Source organism: Eupeodes corollae, chromosome 1, assembly GCF_945859685.1.
Source record: "Eupeodes corollae chromosome 1, idEupCoro1.1, whole genome shotgun sequence".
NCBI classification, from domain to species: domain Eukaryota; kingdom Metazoa; phylum Arthropoda; class Insecta; order Diptera; family Syrphidae; genus Eupeodes; species Eupeodes corollae.
Window position 1 is genome coordinate 143,793,189 of NC_079147.1, and position 23,360 is coordinate 143,816,548.

Below are 23,360 nucleotides of genomic sequence, written 5' to 3' on the forward strand. Positions count from 1 at the left end.
GAGGGCAAATATCAGGTGGAGTAACATCACCACGTGTCAGGTCACGTAAAACATCTGGCCTACACTAGATTTAAACCGCCCAAGGTGCTTGCTATCTCTAAACAGATTGGATATAAGGTCAATAATCGGTGTCAAAACCGGTATAATAGGAAAGAACGACACGCAGCTAGGCGTATTTCCAAATGAGAAAGAGGAAGAGCAGGAAACAGTTCTTTACCTCCTGTGTACATGATCATAATTCAAGAATCCTTTACACTATATTTTTTGATGGAAGAAAGGATGAAACTTTTCCAATCAAATATTCTTATGCAAGGGAAATCGTTTTGGAGAGAAATAAAAATTTCTTGAATGAAAATGGTTTGGGCTTAATATAAGACTAAATGTGTTGAAGTTGAATGGTGGCATGGAACCGCTGTCAATACAAGAAAAACTCAAGGGAGGTGTGATAAGATGCCTGTGGAAGAGCAATTACAGAAAACATTACAGAGGTTTTTTTGGAAACTACATCAGAAGAAATTTAAAATATTGTGAGATTCTTCATTAGTATAGCTTTTGAATCAGTAAGCTGTCCACAACAGCATGTACCGAATGCAAAAAATCTCATAACACTTTCAGACTTGTCCCGCAACTCTGGTCAATGCCGCGTAAATCTCTTACGAGTAAGAAACGATCGGACTCCCGAAAAATTGTTCCATTAATATTACTAATTGGAAGGAACTGTACCACCACTGCTGAAGAAAATTTGTACTTATGTCATCAAGGAATACATTCAAATGCCAGACAAAATTAATTCAATGACATTGTTTAGGCCTCTGCTGCTTTATATGTTTTTAACAAAAGGGATGGGTTTTAAAGAGCAACAATACGAATACTGCAAAGTAATACCTTTTTAAAATTCGAAAAAAGATTTATTTGAAAAATATTTTTCTATTAAAAAATCTTTCTACTACAATTAAATATGAATTTTAAACTAAATTAATATTTAAATATTTGTTTGTCTTATTTATTTTACATTTCAAAAAATAGATTCTTTTCATAATTTCTTAAGACTACTTTAACACCATTTTATTTGTGTGGATCGTGACAGCTTTCTATCACTAGCCTATCGAAATTAAAGATGTCTTGTCTTGCTAACGCGAGATATACAACCTTAAAACTAAACATCTCGATATTCTCGGTTTGTACATCACCAAAACCTCTTGTGGTACGACCGACGACGCCCGCCGAAGCACTTTTGGGTGTTCTGAGATAATGCAAGAAATCCTTCTCTACTTCTCATCTCAACAGTATTCAAAAAAGGATCATTGAAAGGATTCCTCGCTTAACCCTTTTTATCCAAGTTGTTATTTATAAGGAATTTTAAAAGTATGCAATCAATTATTGAATTTTAAGCTTTTTTTGGTCGATATATTCCGACACTTAAAAAATTTAGTCCGGCATTTTTGATAGAATTTGTTGAATTTACAAATAAATTTGTACCAATTTTTAAAAGTATTTATTGTAGATTATTAGTTTTGCAAAACAACCATTCATTTATTTTGTTCTTAAATTTGTACCAAATGTTAACAACAATATCATTTCGTACCACATCATATTATGAAATAAGTGAAGTCAACCTTCGATCGTTCTCAAGATTTTTATAAAATTTGGTATGACGAGAAAATGATGGTTAGTGCGTTAGACTGTCGTGCAAGAGGCCTTGGGTTCAATCCCTGCCTGTGCCACCTTAATTTAAAAACTATAATTTTCGCGGGTACTGCCTCTTGCGAGGAATTGACAATTTCTTCAAGAGTAATTTTTGTCATGAAAACGTGCCTTCTCAAATTAGCCGTTTGGATTCGTCCTTGTAAGTCACTAGGCCCTGATTCGCAACGGACTGTTGCGCCACCCAATTTATTTATATATTTATGACGAGAAAATGTACAATATAGATTCGCATTGAAGTCCATAGCATATTTAGTCAGACGGATATTCGACCTTACTTAAATCTTTCACACTTTTTAAATTACTGCAGTAAGACACCACCCGCTAGATGTTTTTGAAGTCCTCAAAAACATTTTGCCCATTTTGATATTATTATTATTATATATTTGAAGTCGATGGGAGAGAGAAAAATGATACCCCAGGCGTAAGAACTTCCCAACTAAGGAACGAACGAACAGACATGTACATATCTAAGGATCATTGAATCGAGGTCAATTTGATAAATCGGACCCATTGATTTAGCTTACTATTTGAAGTCAATATACATATATTCGTAATACTTATCCGCCAGTTATAGGCATCATTGGTTTTCATCATTGAAATTTGTTTAAGGTTGGTTATAGCTTTCATTGAACTTCATTTGACTCTCTCGAAACAAAATGTTCAATGATGAAAACCAAAGACAGCTATAACTAGCCCCGTAAAGCTCATCCTTTTTATATATGTTGGAGTTCCAGTTGCAAGTTATAGGAGTCTACAATTTGCTACTATCATATTATATGCTGCTACTTGAAGTAAAAAAAAACACCAAACAAATCGAAATATGGTTCGCATTACTTTATTCAAAAATAAGTAAGAACTTCTTGGAGAGTACGTACCCAATTTAACCTAAGCACGCAGTTAAATCGACTAAGCTTCCGCTTGCGTCCTTGCATTTTTCGTCTATATCAAGTGATGAAAAAAAGATTTAGTGTTTTTGTTTAAGTAAAGTATGGCGCTTTATAGTTACCTGATCCTAAAACACTAAGGTTGACTTGTATACCATCTTTATAACATTTACATTGATCCAATGCTGCATTTGAAAAGGCAACCATTGCGAATAGAACGATCAACATCAACTTGAATGCGTACATTTTTTGAAATTTACAGTAGAAACTTTCTAAAGAGAAGAACAATTAACTATAATTAATTTCAAGCGATGTCTCTCGCTTTTATTCTGCAAAAATTTCCAAATTTCCAAATTATAAAATCGCAAAACGTGAAAACAAATAATATTAATTTTATTTACACATTATTTTATTAACAATTGTGTCGCTTCGCTGTCGACACATTAGATAATGTATTATTTTAGTGATTTGTTTGTTTAAGAAAACGTGTAATCAGATTTTTATTATATTGTCGAAAAAAATGTTGACTAAAATTGTGTGTAGAGGTTGTTTCAAGGTGAGAGGTAGATACGGCTTATTTTAAAATTATGAAGAAAGTGTGTCTCAAAAAGCCTGTTGAATAAAGCCATTTTTAAGTAGTATTTCAACTCAGGTCAAAAAATCGGCGTTAGATAAATATTTCTAAGACACACCAGAATATATTAAATAGAAAAAACAGAAAAAACAGAAATTAATCTCAATGAAATTAGGTGGCGCAACAGTCCGTTGAGAACTAAGGCCTAGTGACTTACAGAGATGGAGGCGACGTACAGTTTTATGCCGAATCCGAACGGCTAATCTGAGAAAGCACTTTTCATGATAACAATTACTCTTGGAGGATTTGTCAATGTGCTCGTGAAAATACTTTAGATTGCACGGGCGCAAATGGTATGTGGAATGTGTCATGTGCCATGATAGTCCTACTCAGTAACCATCACGCCAGTTATTTATGGGAACCGCCATACCTGTAGCAAGAGAGTCCTTTCTTTCATATTTTTTTAGGTTATCATATTTTGTCGTTCCATAGTTTGGAAGCATGCATTTTCGATAAAACAGCAAGATGCCAGACTTTGTCAACGGTTTTATAATCTTAATTTCTCTAAAACGATGTAAATGCTCACCAGTGGACCTATTGCAAGAAAAGTTGTACTGCCAGTCATTTAGAACCTTTCGTTTCTCAAGCTGATCATTGGAGGGGGAGGAGGATTCGCATTTTTCAGGGACAGGCTGGACAAATGCTGTCTTCCATCCGCTCGGAAAGAGGCCTGCAGAGTAGGAAAGATAGAAAACCTTACGCAGTGGTTTTGTCAGCGTTGAAGAACAGCTCTTGAGAACAATAAGGGAATACTATCCGGGCCAGCGGGTTTGTGTATGTCAAGGTCTTTCAGTACTCCTGCAACTGCGCGAGTGCGAAAGAATATTCGCCTCATATAATCCTGTACGCTCTCAAGAACAGGATGACTCATGATGTTCTCCGAAAGCGTCGAGTTAACAGCTTTCTGTGCAAACAAATTGGATTTATCAACCGAGCTTACATAGGGAGTGTCATTATAGACGAGCGTTGGAACCGAGGATAACGTACGAATGTACATTTTTACAAATGACCAGAAATTGGTACTACCTTCGGTACATTGTAGTATTTTTACCTTAATTCTGTAGGTATGTTATTTGTTGATTGTTAAGTACTTTTATTAGTCTATAAGAGACATTATTGCTCTGCTCGATGAATAAATAAAAATAAAAAGAATAAAAAAATGTCTGGTATACAAAAATTTAATTAGTCTAATATGACTGTTGCAGGTCTTTCTAGCTTGTTTGAACTTATTCCGTTTTTAAATGCGGAAACTTTAAACTTTGATCCTAATAACCTCTTCACAGCTGGAATTTTCTTTGGGTTTGATAAATTTTAACCTATTCGGGATAAAATTTCTCATTCCACAAAGAATTAAATTTGTAACTATATCTGTTTTTTTTATAATAAGCGCACACTCATTCCACATTCGCATAGTACGGCTAAAGAACGAATCTTTGTACTTGACAGTACGACCGAAGTTGGGCTCGAGGGTATATTGATGAGCATTCCTAGAAGCGCGAGTATTACGGTTGAACTGTTTAAGGAAGGGAGGAATGCAGCTGGCTATGTCTCTAGAGCATAAACCATTAAAATAACGGTAAAAGAGGGTGAGACAAGAAACATTTCGACGATGTTCAAGTGACGTAAATGATCTTATGATGGTAATATCACCAATCAGTCTAAATGCTCTACGTTCAATACTGTCCAAGAGGCTTAAGTAAGTTGCAGGAGCACCAGCCCAGATATGGGAGTTATACTCAAGCTTGGGACGTATATAAGTCTTGTAAATAACAGCCAGATCAGAGGGGGAGAAAAACTTCTTGCATCGCCTTAGAAAACCCAAACATCTTGCGGCATTTTTGGCGACATCGCGTATGTGATTATTCCATAAAAAGTGGTTGGTGATACATATACCGAAAATATCGAGATGTTCAGTTTCCTCGATGCAAGTGCCATTTATGGGTAATGGCAGGGGGGGTATATTTCGCTTTAACGATACAAGACACCATTGCGTTTTTGAAGCATTAAATTCCACGCGGTCTCTTATCCAATGAAGGAGGGATTCATGAAAACCGAAAGCACGCATTTTCGATAAGAGAGCCTGATGCCAAACCCTATCAAATGCTTTTAAAGTATCTAGTGCAATAATCTAACTTTCTCCAAAACTATATAAAGATTTGTTCCACTCTTCGGTGAGATGAGCCATAATGTCGGTCATTAAGAAGCTTCCGTTCTTCAAGATATTTCTTGACCTGATAATTAATCAGCGTTTCCATGACCGTGGAAAGAAGGGACGTAAGTGCAATCGGTCTGTAATTAGACGGTGAGGAAGATTCGCCTTTTTTGAGAATAGGCTGGACAAAAGCGGTTTTCCATCCGCACAGAACTAGACCTAAGGAGTAGGACAGATGAAAAAGCTTACTCAGTGGTTTTGCCAGCGATGAAGAACACCTCTTCAGAACAATAGCGGGGATACCATCCGGACCAGCAGATGTATGTATGTTAAGATCTTTTAGGACTTTCGCTACAGTACGAGTGCGAAAAAAGATTTGCCCCAGGTGGAGTCATAACACTCACTGGCAGCGTTGAATTTGCGGCGAACTGCCTAGCAAAGAGATTTGCTTTCTCTAAGGAGCTAACAAATGGAGTGTCATTCACAACGAGCGTAGGAACCGAGGAAGAGGAAGAATTTCTCATGGTTTTTTACAAATGACCAAACATTTTTACTGCCTTTGGGACATTGCAGTATTTTTTGCCGTAATTTTTGATCATGTACAAATTTGGTCCGTCGAATATGGGCGTTGCAGGTCTTCCTGGCTTGCTTGAACTTATTCCGGTTTTCCTCAGTTGGATTGGCTTTAAAACAACGGAAACTTATCTTCTTGACCCTAATGACTTAGATCTGATGCTTTTAACCCTATTTCGGATAAAAGTTCTCATTCCCAGGAGAATCAAACTTGTGATCATATCAGCGCTGGCGTCCAGTTAAAGATCCTGAAGTTATTGAGACCGTCCCAGTTGGCTTTCTCGTATTGCCAAACGGTTCTCTTAGGAGCTTTTTCTTTAACTGGAGAGTTTTTACACTAGAAATTTGCTGATATGACACAATGGTCAGATGTGCCTTGAGGAGATGGAACACTCATATTGTACTTACCAGGGTCAGAGGTAAGAAACAAGTCAAGAGTGTTTTCTGCTCGACCTACCAAAAACTGATAAGCAACATCATTCCTAATGTATATGGCGAGATCATGGTGGGAAAAGAATAATGGCACCAAGTTATACCCTTGAATAAAGAATTCAGTGGGATCGGAATCCTCACCCACTTGGGTTTCACTTAGTGCCAATACAGCTGTTTAAAGCAGTATGGAAGTACACCGAAAGAAAATTCGCTATAAGCCCACGAATATTAAAATAATCTACCCTGAAATTTCCAGCCTTTGCAAATAAAATAATAACAAAAACCAAATCCACATCGGTATGGAGGAAGCATAGTGACCAGTTAAGCATAGTGACCAGTTAAAGTTGCTGAAGAATTCATTGAGACCTTCCCGTGTGCTAATACTGCCAAACGGTTCTCATAGGAGTTTTTTCTTTAACTAAGTTGTTTGACATATGAAATTTGCGGATACGATACAGTGGTCTGATTTGATTGTGAATTTATTAGGATGAGAGGTAAAAAACAAGTCTAGAGTGTTGGCGGATTGACCTGCAGCATCAGGAATTCGAGTTGGCTCCTAAACAAGCTGAGTTAATTGAAATTACACCTTCGATTGTTGTCTGGCCAGAAATCAAGAAGAGTTATGTACATTAAATTGACCAATTAATTTTTTGAATGGAGTTGGAAAGATAATCAAATTCGTTAAAACTTGAACTTCTGTCCAGGATTGGACTTATTTACCAAGAATTTTAACCAGAAGAAGTTATAGTTTGTTTAGAGCACACACCATATTGTGGTATAAGTTGATATACCACAATATGTTATTATATATTTGTTATACATACAGCTAATCCACGGTGATTCCAAGTAATCAGAATCTTTACCTATTGGAGTTTCACTCAATGCCAAAACAGCTGGCCTGTGTGTCTCAATGTGAAATTCTTTCTAATCCACTCTGAATTCACCAAACATTCCAAAATTTAAAACTAACAAAACACAATTCGGACAATTACCTATAATAAATGCTTTAACTAGAATCGTATTTAATCTTTTCAATAACAGATTTCAACTAGTGTTATGCCTTAGTAAAAATCTGTGTACTGATCCACCCCTGGTTAGCTAGATATCACGTATGATTTACTTAAAGTATAGCAGGACGGGTATGATAAGGGCGAAACTTTGGTTGCTAGAAAGAGAGCTTCTTCAGGATCTGCTGAATTGTGAATATTTTATCTACAGTCAACTTTCCTGTTACACACTGTTGGGTTGCGTTGCGTTGACTGTGGTTCCACTATATGATGTTTCCAATTTCGTCTTTGCAGACTTCGGCTCTAAGTTTATGAACTCGTGAATTTCGCCTGTTCATACAACTTCCGAACTTAATTTTTGTTTTTAAGCCGTTCAACATCTTCGACCCCACGCTTCTAATTCTCTCTATTTTTTCGTTCTGAGAAGTCGGTGGATCTCTCTCCTCTTCTGATCATAGAGCTCGTGAGGAACTCTTCTTGAATTTATTCCGCCAGATATTTTATCTTTTGATGTTATAGTGTTCATAGTTGATAGTTTAGCTGAGCTTTTGATGGTCGTATTGACATACCTGTTGTATGTCTCGTTTTGATGTTGATAATTTGCTGATCTTTGTTGTTTGTATTTGGTTATAGTGCAGTATTTTTTGTTCGGAAATAATTGTTGGTATATAATCTATCTGTGGGTTTCTTTTCGACGTTTATTATTATTTCTGTTCTTACTATTTTCCGGTCACTATACAAATAAATGTTCTTAATCATATATTTGTCTCTTATTGTTTCTATTTTGTTCATCAGAAATAGTTATATTTAATATTTTTACTTGCGACATATAGGAACTATATGGCAAGTTTTGCATTCGTGCAAAATTTCGAACTCGAGATTTTAATCAAACATGATATTACGATGGTAGACAAGTCGAAAAAAGTGGGTCCCGCGATTCCGTCCGGTCGGTTTTGTCTGTCTGTCCACGCTCCTACAGCCTAAACCATTGGGTCGATTGAGTTCAAACTTGGAAGTTAAGGTTTTAAGCAGATTCGCGTTAGGCGTTTTTTTCATTTTTTTTTTTAAGATCAAAACTAACAGTGGCCCCCATACAATTTTTTTGGTCAAAAACCGAAAATTCAAATTTTCTCAAAAACAAACCGATAGATTTTTTTAAAATTTTCTCTAAAATTTTATTTTTTAATTTGGCTTCTTTTGTTGCGCAGAATAAAAATACAACCGTCTAGTATGAGAAGTTTATTCAGAATAGATAAGTAACGATACAAAGATTACAAGAAAAAAAAGATACAAGTTAAGATTTACCGAAGAGGAGAAATATTACACGTACAATAAAAAGTTAACGAAAACAGAAATGCAAACTGCAGATGCAGGACAATAACAGAGGGAGATAAATAGTAAGGCAAAATATTCATGAACTACATATAGTTATCTTTATCACTCCCTCTTTCATTAATATTTTTCTAAAAAAACTTTAACTTAAAAAAAACTTCCTCTTGGATCAATAATAATTTAATACATTAATTTGAATCTGCTGACAGCGGAAAAACACCAATCATCTTTCGCAGTATTTGAAATCGCTCTTTGGGTAGCGACTTTGTGAAGATGTCAGCTTTCTGCAATTCTGTAGAAACATATTCGATGTCGAAAACCTTCTGAGTATACTTTTCTCGGATAAAATGATACTTTACATCCACATGCTTTGTTCTCTTGTGGAATTCTGGGTTTTTCACCAGTCTAATAGCACTTTGGTTATCCATAAAGAGTGTTGAATTTTGGTACGAACAGCGAATATCATCAAACAAAAGCTTTAGCCACGATATTTCTTTTGCCGCCTCAGCTGCCGCTATATATTCCGACTCTGTCGTTGACAATGCTACACAACGCTGTTGTTGAGAACACCAAGAAATCGGACCATCTCCCAGGAAACAGATATACCCACTTGTTGAGCGCCTTGTGTTTCGATCACCAGCATAGTCAGCATCGCTATAGGATTCAAAAGTATATAAAGAATTTGAATTAAAAGCAATACCATAATTTCGTGTTCCTTTAACGTATCTTATGATACGCTTCAATGCCTTGATGTGAACCTCCTCTGGATTTTCCATATACCGGCTCACAACTCCCAAAGCATATGAGATATCCGGGCGCGTCCCTACAGCAAGGTACATTAAACTTCCAACTGCTGCTCGATATGGAAAATTAGTGCTACTTGAAGTTTCAATATCTTCAACCATTTCGAATGCAAATGTATCTGCAGGGGTAGAGACAGTATTCGCATTCATCATCCCGAATTTAGACACTATTTTGTCGGCAAAGCATTGTTGATTGATGAAAATAGTTCCGTCCGTTTTATAAAAAATCTCAAATCCAAGAAAAAATTTGGCTTCGAATACTTTTACCGCAAATTCTTTTCTTAAAAAGTTGATGACTGCCTGAATTTTGTTGTCGTCCTTTGCTGCAATGATGCCATCGTCAATATATATTGCCATGATGATGTCATTCCCCACGAAAACGCACGGGTCAGCTTTTGATGTTTCCAAATGAAAAGATCGAAGAAAACTCGTGAATTTTTCATTCCATACCCGTGAAGCCTGTTTAAGACCATAAAGGCTTCTTTGGAGTTTGCAAACACGTCCGGTCCCATCTTCAAAACCTTTGGGCTGTTTCATGAAAATATTCTCTTTCAGTGTACCATTCAGGAATGCAGTTTTTATATCGAAATTTTTAATTTTGTAACTTTTATGCGCTGCTAGAGAAAAAACTGTTCTAATAGAGGAAAATCTCGCCACCGGACTAAATGTTTCCTCATAGTCCAAGCCTTTTACTTGAGAAAAACCTCTAACCACAAATCTAGCCTTAAAAAGATCTGGCTCATTTGTGCTCGAACCTTTGATCTTGTATACCCATTTGTTATCAATGACCTTTCGGTCATCTGGCGGTGAAACAAGCTCCCAGGTTTGGTTCTTAATTAAAGCATCCATTTCGTTTGCCATAGCTTGATTCCACTTAGACGCATCCCTAGACCGCAATGCTTCTTCAAACGAATTTGGCTCAATGGATTCAGCTACAAAAGCACAACCAGCTAACATTGCTGATACCGTGCTATTATGCGCTCCTGCAGCACTTCTCAGACGATACCTTAGCGGTACTTCATCATCATCAGCATCTGAGTCTTCCGCTGAATGAAAGGACTCGTCACGTTCTAATTGTTTTGGTTCATCGCCATCATCAAAAACTAGGATGTTGTTGGATTCAACTGTTGTAGTTTCAGAATCTTCATTTTTCTTATGAATTTCGTTGACGTGTTCTGGAATTGTTTTTTGAAAAATTACATCTCGACTCACCTCTATTTTATTAGTTCTCGGAACCCATATACGGTAGCCTTTTACACCTTCGATTTATCCCACAAAATGGCCCTTTTCTGATTTCAAGTCCCACTTGCGTCTTTTTGATGCTGGAACATGCACAAAACACACATCTCCGAATGCCTTCCAGTTTTCCCAATCTGTGTTTAAGTCTTTGCCGGTCCACAGCTCAAAAGGTGTCTTTAGATCATCGTTCAATGCACTTCTGTTAATGACGTAAGCAGCAGTGTTGATAGCTTCAGGCCATAATTCAAGAGGCAAATTTTTGGCATGAATCATCGTCCTTCCGGCTTCCACAAGAGTCCTCATTTCACGCTCCGCTCTACCATTTTGCTGGGGGCAGTATGGTACTGAAGTTTGGTGTAATATTCCAAACTGTTTTAAAACATCTTCAAAATTCTCATTTAGAAATTCGGTACCATTATCGGTTCGTATGGTTTTAAGTTTCAAACCGGTTTCTGATTTCAGTTTGTAAATGAAATTTCTAAAACAGGAGGGAACCTCACTTTTATGTTTAAGAAAATAAACACAGCGGTATTTTGAGAAATCGTCCTTAAATAAAAGGAAGTACCTTGAATCTGATAGGGAAGGATGTTGCATGGGACCGCAAAGATCCGAGTGTACCAGCTCACCAGGTTGCTTTGCCCTGCTGTCACTTGCTTGAAATTTTAACTTGGAGTGCTTTCCAAAAACACACGCCTCGCAAAACAAACCATCATCGGCCACTTGAATATTTTTATTTTTCAAAAACATTTTCACTGTTTTGATATTTTGATGGGCAAGGCGTTCGTGCCAAGTCTTTAAATCATGAATTTTTGTCGCAATATTAGCACTTGGAATTTTAATTTCAAACATCATACGGAAAAGCGACTTTTCTCGAAATCCTACAGCGACTATTTTGTCTCTGTCAAAGTAACCTGCATTCATCTTTATTGGACACTAGACGTAAGCCCTTGTCCAATGCTGAATTTGACGAAAATAAGTTTACTTTGATCTCCGGTACGTAAAGAATATTCTTTAGACATTTGTTAAGCCAAGTAAAATTATTGTACGAAAGAATATCAACATCGCCACAACCATAAGCATTTATTAACTCACCGTTGCCAACACGAACTTTTTGCGGTTTATCAAATTGTTCATATGAAGAAAATAATTCCCTGTCATAAGTCATATGATCCGTTGCTCCGGAATCCATAACCCATCCTTGGCTGGCACTATTCGTGTCACAACGCTGGAGGGTCGATATAAATGCATCTTTATTATTGTTTTTATTTTCAATTTTACTATTCTTCTTTTTCGGACATTCTCTTTTCCAGTGTCCTGTTTTTTTGCATATGAAGCATCTCCCTCTACTTCCTCCACCACTGAAACTCTTGCTAGAGTGAGACTCATATATTCTTCCTTTTTCTGCCATGAAAGCGTTTTGATGTTGTGTGTGTGTATGAAGCGACATACGGGTTTCTTCAATGATGAGACGACTTGTTAAGTTGCTCAATGTGCGATCAGTTGCAGCTGTAGATTCCCATGCTGTATGGAAGTGCATGTATTTATCCGGCAATGTCATCAGTATCTTTGTTATTAACATGCTTTCAGATACTGTCTCTCCTAAATCACGTAACTGCTGCGCAATACATTCCACTTTCGAGATGTGTGTGGCTATGTCGTCCTTTTCTGCTTTTACACACGCATAGAATTTTTGCTGCAGCATATGAATGTTTGTCTGGCTCTTTTGTTCATATACTGTAATTAGCTTCGTCCACATTTCCCGCGCCGTTTTACAGTTAACAATGTGCGTAAGCGGCTGCTGGCCAACGGATGTCACAATGATTCTTTGGGCTTTAAAATCAGCTTTTAGATGTTCATTCAAATATCCATCTTTAGCACTTTTCAATGGCTCCGCATCACCACAGACAACATCATACAAATCACAAGAATTTAAAATTATTTTGATTTGGAATTTCCAAGTTATCCACTGCTCCGCTGTTTGCAGCTTTTCAATGCGGCAAACGTCCGACGATGACGATTCCATTGCTAACGCTTCTAAATTAATGTTACCAAAAAAAAACTCAGGCACCTTTTTTTGTTCCGAAATTATACCTTTATTTCCGCAAAATTAATGCGACCGAAATAATACTTTTACTTTATAAATTTCCAAAAAAACAACTAAAAGTTTCCGATAGTGCCTGCGCCCATAACCTGTTGCGCAGAATAAAAATACAACCGTCTAGTATGAGAAGTTTATTCAGAATAGATAAGTAACGATACAAAGATTACAAGAAAAAAAAGATTCAAGTTAAGATTTACCGAAGAGGAGAAATATTACACGTACAATAAAAAGTTAACGAAAACAGAAATGCAAACTGCAGATGCAGGACAATAACAGAGGGAGATAAATAGTAAGGCAAAATATTCATGAACTACATATAGTTATCTTTATCATCTTTCTATAAGAAAACCATATTTTTGTATTGCTCAGGAAAGGTACCGCTCATAGAACCGTTATTTTGTTTTTTAATTTTCTCAGCAACTTATAAACCGATTTCAATAATTTTTTTTCTAGATAAGCTCTTATATTGCCTTAACAATATTTGATTAACAAAAATGCAATTTTTAATTAGTTGGATTTTTAAAAAAATATTGAATTTTTATTTTTCAAAACTCTATATCTCAAAAACGGGTCACCAATTTTTTACGAAATTCAAACGTAAGACGTATATTTACAGTCACTAAACAACTGCATTCCAAAAATATTTTTAGAACAAAATTGGAAAATTTTATATATAAAAAATTAATTTAAAAAAAAAACCGCTCTAACTATTTTCAAAATAAAAATTTAAAAAATCAACGGTTTTTTTATTTATAAAATGGCATTTAAATTTTTGAAGACAAATTTATTTTTCAGGTAAAATTTTGAATCTTAAAATATTATTTTTTAAATTATTTTTAGTGTGCATGAGCCCGAAAGAGCACATTATTTGGACAAAATTGTAATTACATTCCTATCTTTCATCCAAATGAATGCATTTGGTACACATTTATATATGATATAGGTATATGATTTTAAAATATTATTCTTTACGAATAAGATTGTTTCACATATGATTTACTGGCCTTCGCCTATATAAAAAAAAAATACTTAGTACCTACAAGTTAAAGAAACTGGCCAGAGAGAGCATATGTATGTAGTATGTACCTTCTAGCCACCAATAACATTCCTTCATTATCATCATAAACATGTCCTTATCTATCTATCTGCATAAAGCTAAGCACGCCAAGTGAACTATTCTATGGTCGTTTTAGACATCTACCTGCTACCTAACAACACAACCAATAGGCGATCGCCTTGCAATTTAAACATTCATGGTCTGCCTCTTTCTTATCTTATTTATTTTCCATCCTGGTTCTTCTAATATGAAATTACAATAAAGCTATCTAAAGGAAAAAAGCTTTTAAGGAACAAGTTGAATCTATATGAATCGCATTGTAGCTTTATAGGTAATAGAAACCATTTTTCATATACAAAGATCGTACACAAGTAAAACAAGACTTATGAATGTAAATAAAAACAAATATCGGTAAAAGATCCTAAACAGCTGACGTAAGCATGCAAAAGTTTGTTTCATCGCCTTCTTATATACAATATTAAGCCATTTTGTTTGTTATATAAAGTGCATTGATATAAATAAAACAAAAACAAATTCATGAACCTTCATATGGAAGCTCTTTATGTGAAAACATATACGAGGATAGACTCAAATAAAATGAAGGAAATTGTGTAGACTTTTTGGGTCGAAAATTAATTATCTCCCTTATTCTGCTGGCTGCTTATGGGAATGGGAATAATATTTTTCTCTCGCTCCCGCTGAATTTCTCCACTTTCGATACAAATGCCACGCCAACGACTCGGAATCTGGTCGCCCTAAAAGTTTCTGCTCATGAGAGTACTATGGTTTTCATATACAAAGATCGTGCGTTTTTTTTGACAATTCAAATGGCATTTATATCTTTGAAGCCAAACTTATTTTACAGGTATATTTTTAAATCTCATATAAGTACTTTTTTAAACAGACTCTTTGCATACAGAAGCAAGTTCGTGCGACCCAGTCGTGCATTTTATTGTTTTAACATTTGGTGAGATCATCGTACCATTTTATTTTCTTAACTCTTGGCATTTCCTGGTCTTCATCCAAGATAAGTGTTCTAACATTAAAAGTGCAGATATTAACAGTTTCATGTTGGTTCTTGTGGGTAAGATTTTGTGTTTGATTCTAATTATTATTACTTTTGCGTGGGTCGTGTGGATCTTCTAATCCCACCGTGATCAACCGGGTTGAAAACCATCAAAACCAAATTTGGGTTCTTAATTTGTCCGATATTGCGTGTCTTTAAAATATAATTAAATAGCTTTTCGTTTGACAAATCAATTAAATAACATATGAGGGTATATTTACTCAGACAATCTTCAGGATATAAGTAGGCAGCCCTTCTTTGCTTCCATTCATATGTCATGGCTTAATGTCTTATGTCTAGATTATAGCTAGGCAAACCAAGCACAAACTGTTATTACAATAATATCTTTGATAAAACATCAGTCATTATCTGCGTATCTCGTACTAAAATAAAAGAACTAATTGTCTTTGAGTTACAAACTGAACTCCACTCATTTTTGTTAATAACGAAAATATTACAATGTATTTACAATCCATATATTTCAAATTAAGAATCTGACCGATAATTGATCTAGATTGTGTTATGTTACCACAATACAACCCGTGAAGCCTACAGTTTTTTTTACTGGTACTGCCTCTGGCGAGACATTGACAAAACCTCCAAGAGTAATTCTTGTCATGAAAAGTGCTTTCCCAAATTAGCCGTTCGGATTCGGCATAAAACTGTAGGTCTTCTCCATTTTTGACATGACTCGCACACAACAATAGTTGAGGGTTGTAAGTCACTAGGCCTAAGTTCTATTTAATATATTCTGGTGTGTCTTAGAAATATATATCTAACGCCGATTTTTTGACCTGAGTTGAAATACTACTTAAAAATGGCTTTATTCAACAGGCTTTTTGAGACACACTTTCTTCATAATTTTAAAATAAGCCGTATCTACCTCTCACCTTGAAACAACCTCTACACACAATTTTAGTCAACATTTTTTTCGACAATACAATAAAAAGATAAATGCATTTCATTTAGGTAACTTGGGTTTTATCACAACAAGGCTATAAATCTAGGTATTAAAATCTACACGTTTTTTTAAACAAACAAATCACTAAAATAATACATTATCTAATGTGTCGACAGCGAAGCGACACAATTGTTAATAAAATAATGTGTAAATAAAATTAATATTATTTGTTTTCACGTTTTGCGATTTTATAATTTGGAAATTTGGAAATTTTTGCAGAATAAAAGCGAGAGACATCGCTTGAAATTAATTATAGTTAATTGTTCTTCTCTTTAGAAAGTTTCTACTGTAAATTTCAAAAAATGTACGCATTCAAGTTGATGTTGATCGTTCTATTCGCAATGGTTGCCTTTTCAAATGCAGCATTGGATCAATGTAAATGTTATAAAGATGGTATACAAGTCAACCTTAGTGTTTTAGGATCAGGTAACTATAAAGCGCCATACTTTACTTAAACAAAAACACTAAATCTTTTTTTCATCACTTGATATAGACGAAAAATGCAAGGACGCAAGCGGAAGCTTAGTCGATTTAACTGCGTGCTTAGGTTAAATTGGGTACGTACTCTCCAAGAAGTTCTTACTTATTTTTGAATAAAGTAATGCGAACCATATTTCGATTTGTTTGGTGTTTTTTTTTACTTCAAGTAGCAGCATATAATATGATAGTAGCAAATTGTAGACTCCTATAACTTGCAACTGGAACTCCAACATATATAAAAAGGATGAGCTTTACGGGGCTAGTTATAGCTGTCTTTGGTTTTCATCATTGAACATTTTGTTTCGAGAGAGTCAAATGAAGTTCAATGAAAGCTATAACCAACCTTAAACAAATTTCAATGATGAAAACCAATGATGCCTATAACTGGCGGATAAGTATTACGAATATATGTATATTGACTTCAAATAGTAAGCTAAATCAATGGGTCCGATTTATCAAATTGACCTCGATTCAATGATCCTTAGATATGTACATGTCTGTTCGTTCGTTCCTTAGTTGGGAAGTTCTTACGCCTGGGGTATCATTTTTCTCTCTCTCATCGACTTCAAATATATAATAATAATAATATCAAAATGGGCAAAATGTTTTTGAGGACTTCAAAAACATCTAGCGGGTGGTGTCTTACTGCAGTAATTTAAAAAGTGTGAAAGATTTAAGTAAGGTCGAATATCCGTCTGACTAAATATGCTATGGACTTCAATGCGAATCTATATTGTACATTTTCTCGTCATAAATATATAAATAAATTGGGTGGCGCAACAGTCCGTTGTGAACCAGGGCCTAGTGACTTACAAGGACGAATCCAAACGGCTAATTTGAGAAGGCACGTTTTCATGACAAAAATTACTCTTGAAGAAATTGTCAATTCCTCGCAAGAGGCAGTACCCGCGAAAATTATAGTTTTTAAATTAAGGTGGCACAGGCAGGGATTGAACCCAAGGCCTCTTGCACGACAGTCTAACGCACTAACCATCATTTTCTCGTCATACCAAATTTTATAAAAATCTTGAGAACGATCGAAGGTTGACTTCACTTATTTCATAATATGATGTGGTACGATATGATATTGTTGTTAACATTTGGTACAAATTTAAGAACAAAATAAATGAATGGTTGTTTTGCAAAACTAATAATCTACAATAAATACTTTTAAAAATTGGTACAAATTTATTTGTAAATTCAACAAATTCTATCAAAAATGCCGGACTAAATTTTTTAAGTGTCGGAATATATCGACCAAAAAAAGCTTAAAATTCAATAATTGATTGCATACTTTTAAAATTCCTTATAAATAACAACTTGGATAAAAAGGGTTAAGCGAGGAATCCTTTCAATGATCCTTTTTTGAATACTGTTGAGATGAGAAGTAGAGAAGGATTTCTTGCATTATCTCAGAACACCCAAAAGTGCGTCGGCGGGCGTCGTCGGTCGTACCACAAGAGGTTTTGGTGATGTACAAACCGAGAATATCGAGATGTTTAGTTTTAAGGTTGTATATCTCGCGTTAGCAAGACAAGACATCTTTAATTTCGATAGGCTAGTGATAGAAAGCTGTCACGATCCACACAAATAAAATGGTGTTAAAGTAGTCTTAAGAAATTATGAAAAGAATCTATTTTTTGAAATGTAAAATAAATAAGACAAACAAATATTTAAATATTAATTTAGTTTAAAATTCATATTTAATTGTAGTAGAAAGATTTTTTAATAGAAAAATATTTTTCAAATAAATCTTTTTTCGAATTTTAAAAAGGTATTACTTTGCAGTATTCGTATTGTTGCTCTTTAAAACCCATCCCTTTTGTTAAAAACATATAAAGCAGCAGAGGCCTAAACAATGTCATTGAATTAATTTTGTCTGGCATTTGAATGTATTCCTTGATGACATAAGTACAAATTTTCTTCAGCAGTGGTGGTACAGTTCCTTCCAATTAGTAATATTAATGGAACAATTTTTCGGGAGTCCGATCGTTTCTTACTCGTAAGAGATTTACGCGGCATTGACCAGAGTTGCGGGACAAGTCTGAAAGTGTTATGAGATTTTTTGCATTCGGTACATGCTGTTGTGGACAGCTTACTGATTCAAAAGCTATACTAATGAAGAATCTCACAATATTTTAAATTTCTTCTGATGTAGTTTCCAAAAAAACCTCTGTAATGTTTTCTGTAATTGCTCTTCCACAGGCATCTTATCACACCTCCCTTGAGTTTTTCTTGTATTGACAGCGGTTCCATGCCATTCAACTACAACACATTTAGTCTTATATTAAGCCCAAACCATTTTCATTCAAGAAATTTTTATTTCTCTCCAAAACGATTTCCCTTGCATAAGAATATTTGATTGGAAAAGTTTCATCCTTTCTTCCATCAAAAAATATAGTGTAAAGGATTCTTGAATTATTATCATGTACACAAGAGGTAAAGAACTGTTTCCTGCTCTTCCTCTTTCTCATTTGGAAATACGGTTAGCTGCGTGTCGTTCTTTCCTATTAGACCGGTTTTGACACCGATTATTGACCTTATATCCAATCTGTTTAGAGATAGCAAGCACCTTGGGCGGTTTAAATCTAGTGTAGGCCAGATGTTTTACGTGACCTGACACGTGGTGATGTTACTCCACCTGATATTTGCCTTCTTCATAGTATCTTGCATTCGTAATAGTTTACATGTAGCGATTGGTATGCCAGCGAATCTAAAAACTTTTTAACCCTTGTAACGCCACTCTCAAAAAAGATACAGTTTACATTGAAATCAGGTACGTATTGCAACTTAATTTTGTTCCATAATCATGCCACTTTAAAAAACAAAAAAAGACACCACAACTTTTATAAAAACAGCCAAATTTAATGTTACAGCTTAGTTGATCCACTTTAAACAAATTGAAACAACATCAAAACTAACATTTATTATTCGATAAATTAAACATTTAAAATTGTGTATAGTAACGCTCGCTATTTTTTTTACAGCTTTTAGCCTTTTGGGCATTGATTCCACCAATTTGTATGTGGTTTCTAAGGTTATCTTTTTCCACTCATCCAGAGTGGAGAAGTTTTTTTTACTTGCGATATATAGTCTGTCCGGTCTGTCTGTCCACGCTCCTACAGAATAAACTATTGGGTCGATCGAGTTCAAACTTGGAAGTTAAGGTTTTCAGCAGATTCGCGTTAGGCGATTTTTCCTTTTTTTTAAGATCAAAACTAATAGTGGCCCCTATACATTTTTTTGGTAGAAAAACGAAAAATTGAATTTCCTCAATAACAAACCGATAGATTTTTTTTAATTTTCTCTAAAATGTTATTATTGCTCCGGAAAGGTACCACTCATAAAATCGTTATTTTGTGTTTGAATTTTCTCAGCAACTTATGAACTGATTTCAATATTTTTTTTGAACGAGCTCTTATATTGCCTTAACATCATTTGATTATTAAATGTGCAATTTTTGTTTTGTTTGGATATTTAAAAAAATTTTGTTTTCTTTTTTTTAATTTTATATTTCAAAAACGGTTCAACATTTTTTGACGTTTATTTACAATCACTAAACAACTGCCTACCAACAATATTTTTAGAACAAAATTGAAAAAGTTTATATATAAAACATTAATTTAAAAGAATACGCTCTAACGATTTTCGAAAAAAAAAGTTAGAAAAATCAATTTTAATTTATAAAATGGCATTTAAATTTTAAAATATTGCTCTATTAAAAAAGGTTGTTTCAAACATATTTTACTTGCCTTCGCCTATATAAAAGAATAAATACTTAGTATAAGTTAAAGAAATGGGCTCCAAGATTATGTGTATTTTCTATTAGAATCACTTTTTTAACGTATACACATTATATCTATATACATAGGTATAACGTACAACCTCTTCAACTACTGCTTACGTGTCACTTATTAACGTAAATCTAAAACGCCCAAGAGCCTGACTGTAAACAACACATGAAAAGCAATTTCTTGTACCTGTTCGTATGGCTGTTTTTTTTTAAACTTTAACGAAAAAAAAACTAAACGTAATAACTCCATTTTTGTGCTGAAAACTTGTAGGAAAGAAGGAATGTGATTGGATCGTAGTAATTACCTTCTACCTACCAATGACATTCCTTCATTATCATCATAAACATGTCTTTATCTGTCTATCTGCTTAAAGCTCAGCACGCCAATGAACTATTCTTTTTCCGTTTTAGACACCTACCGAACTACACAATCAATAGGCGATCGGTTTACAATTTAAACATACATATTCTGCCTCTTTCTTATCTTCAGATAATATATTTTCCATCCTGGTTCTTCTAATATGAAATTAAAAGAAAGCTTTGAACGAACTAGTTGAATACACAAACAATTATTGTTTTCGTTAAGTATGCTTACAAGTATTTTGCATTTCCGGGATGAGTTGTGTTTTGGGATGAATAGCGCCTTTGTATATACAAAGGAAATACCTGGAAACTAGCTTACCGACAAAAAATGGTGTGTATTCGAACATACAAACCATTTCCCTTAACATAATATGTTCCGAGTATTTCATTCTTTTATTATTATAAAAATATAAAAAGTTAAGCTTTTTCAACAAATTATAAATTAATATTGAATAAAATACAATAGTCTACGGGAAATTGTCTTTGTTTTGACACCTTATTTGTTAAAATTAGTTCCGTATGAGAGCCGAAAAATGGCGACATGCTAACGAAATAATATATATGAAGATGATTCGTCCAGACTAAATTCCTATTCAATCACTAAACAACTGCATAACAAAAATATGCAGTCTAACGATTTTCAAACAAAAAATTGAAAAATGGAGGTTTTTATATCTTTGAAGACAAACTTATTTTACAGGTATGTTTTTAAATTGTATATAGGTACTTTTTTAAACAGACGCTTTGCATAAAGGAGCAAGTTCGTGCGATCCAGTTATATGAAGTCTGTATGTTTAACAGCTTAATATACTCTTATTTTATTAATTTACTTTACTCATTGAAAAGTAGCATACGTGTTCAAGGGATGATGATGTGTAGTTTTGACCTAGTGGATATTTGATTTATGTTCGAGAAACCAAGCTTTGAATTTTACAAATAGGGCTGGATCATTCAAGCTGCTACCCACTCTATATAAAATAAAATTTTCACTTCGTCCTTAAGCAACTGAATCCACTTTTTTTCTCATAATTAAGGTTTGAGTTAATTTTTATAACTTTCACAGTAACGTTTTGCATTCCAGCTCTTCCAGAACTTCATTAATTTTTCGGAAATCTCCCCAGAAGTTTGTTCAAATAATTTTTATTGTTACGACTTACCCACGAAAAACATCGTATTGTAGGTATGTTCCTTATTGGACGAAACAGAGGATCTTAGATCTTCTCCATATCCAAAAAAAGGACATAATATGTAAATCACTACAAAAAATAGCCAATGCATTGTTGAAAACTTAAGGCAAGAAAACATGTCCCACTAGGATTTATTTGAATTTTTTTAAATCGTAAGATTCCTAGTTAGTGAGCGTATGACTTTGTAACCGAAAAATATTAAAAGGTTGCTTTCAAACAGATTTTAAAAATATATTGCTAAGCTGACTTAGATAAGTTTTTCTCTAAAAAAGATACTTTCAAAAAAGGCTTTTACTGCAATACTTCCACTTAATATATGTAGAATTAAAAAAAATCAGTCTTGGTATAAACTAACTAACTAACTTTCGGACCGCAGCTTATTACATTAAAAAAAATGTTTGTACCGAAACGAACCACCCAACTAAACACAGTAAAATGTACAACGGGAAATAAACACCGCGTAGAATTCAACTTCTCATCTCAACAGTATTCGAAAAAGAATCATTGAAAGGATTCCTCGCTTAACCCTTTTTATCCAAGTTGTTATTTATAAGGAATTTTAAAAGTATGCAATCAATTATTGAATTTTAAGCTTTTTTTGGTCGATATATTCCGACACTTAAAAAATTTAGTCCGGCATTTTTGATAGAATTTGTTGAATTTACAAATAAATTTGTACCAATTTTTAAAAGTATTTATTGTAGATTATTAGTTTTGCAAAACAACCATTCATTTATTTTGTTCTTAAATTTGTACCAAATGTTAACAACAATATCATATCGTACCACATCATATTATGAAATAAGTGAAGTCAACCTTCGATCGTTCTCAAGATTTTTATAAAATTTGGTATGACGAGAAAATGATGGTTAGTGCGTTAGACTGTCGTGCAAGAGGCCTTGGGTTCAATCCCTGCCTGTGCCACCTTAATTTAAAAACTATAATTTTCGCGGGTACTGCCTCTTGCGAGGAATTGACAATTTCTTCAAGAGTAATTTTTGTCATGAAAACGTGCCTTCTCAAATTAGCCGTTTGGATTCGTCCTTGTAAGTCACTAGGCCCTGATTCACAACGGACTGTTGCGCCACCCAATTTATTTATATATTTATGACGAGAAAATGTACAATATAGATTCGCATTGAAGTCCATAGCATATTCAGTCAGACGGATATTCGACCTTACTTAAATCTTTCACACTTTTTAAATTACTGCAGTAAGACATTTTGCCCATTTTGATATTATTATTATTATATATTTGAAGTCGATGAGAGAGAGAAAAATGATACCCCAGGCGTAAGAACTTCCCAACTAAGGAACGAACGAACAGACATGTACATATCTAAGGATCATTGAATCGAGGTCAATTTGATAAATCGGACCCATTGATTTAGCTTACTATTTGAAGTCAATATACATATATTCGTAATACTTATCCGCCAGTTATAGGCATCATTGGTTTTCATCATTGAAATTTGTTTAAGGTTGGTTATAGCTTTCATTGAACTTCATTTGACTCTCTCGAAACAAAATGTTCAATGATGAAAACCAAAGACAGCTATAACTAGCCCCGTAAAGCTCATCCTTTTTAT

At 34.4% G+C, this 23,360-nt stretch overlaps 1 protein-coding gene and 1 long non-coding RNA gene across 2 annotated transcripts in view; one reads left to right on the plus strand and one right to left on the minus strand.

Annotated features, from left to right (window-relative positions):
* LOC129943438 (nicotinamidase) overlaps positions 1–23,360 on the minus strand; it is a 195,501-nt gene that overhangs the window by 122,763 nt on the left and 49,378 nt on the right. The window lies entirely within an intron of this gene.
* On the plus strand, positions 15,787–16,561 carry LOC129943439 (uncharacterized). The gene is made up of 2 exons (XR_008781245.1): positions 15,787–16,374; positions 16,442–16,561. It is a non-coding gene; the product is annotated as an uncharacterized LOC129943439 (long non-coding RNA).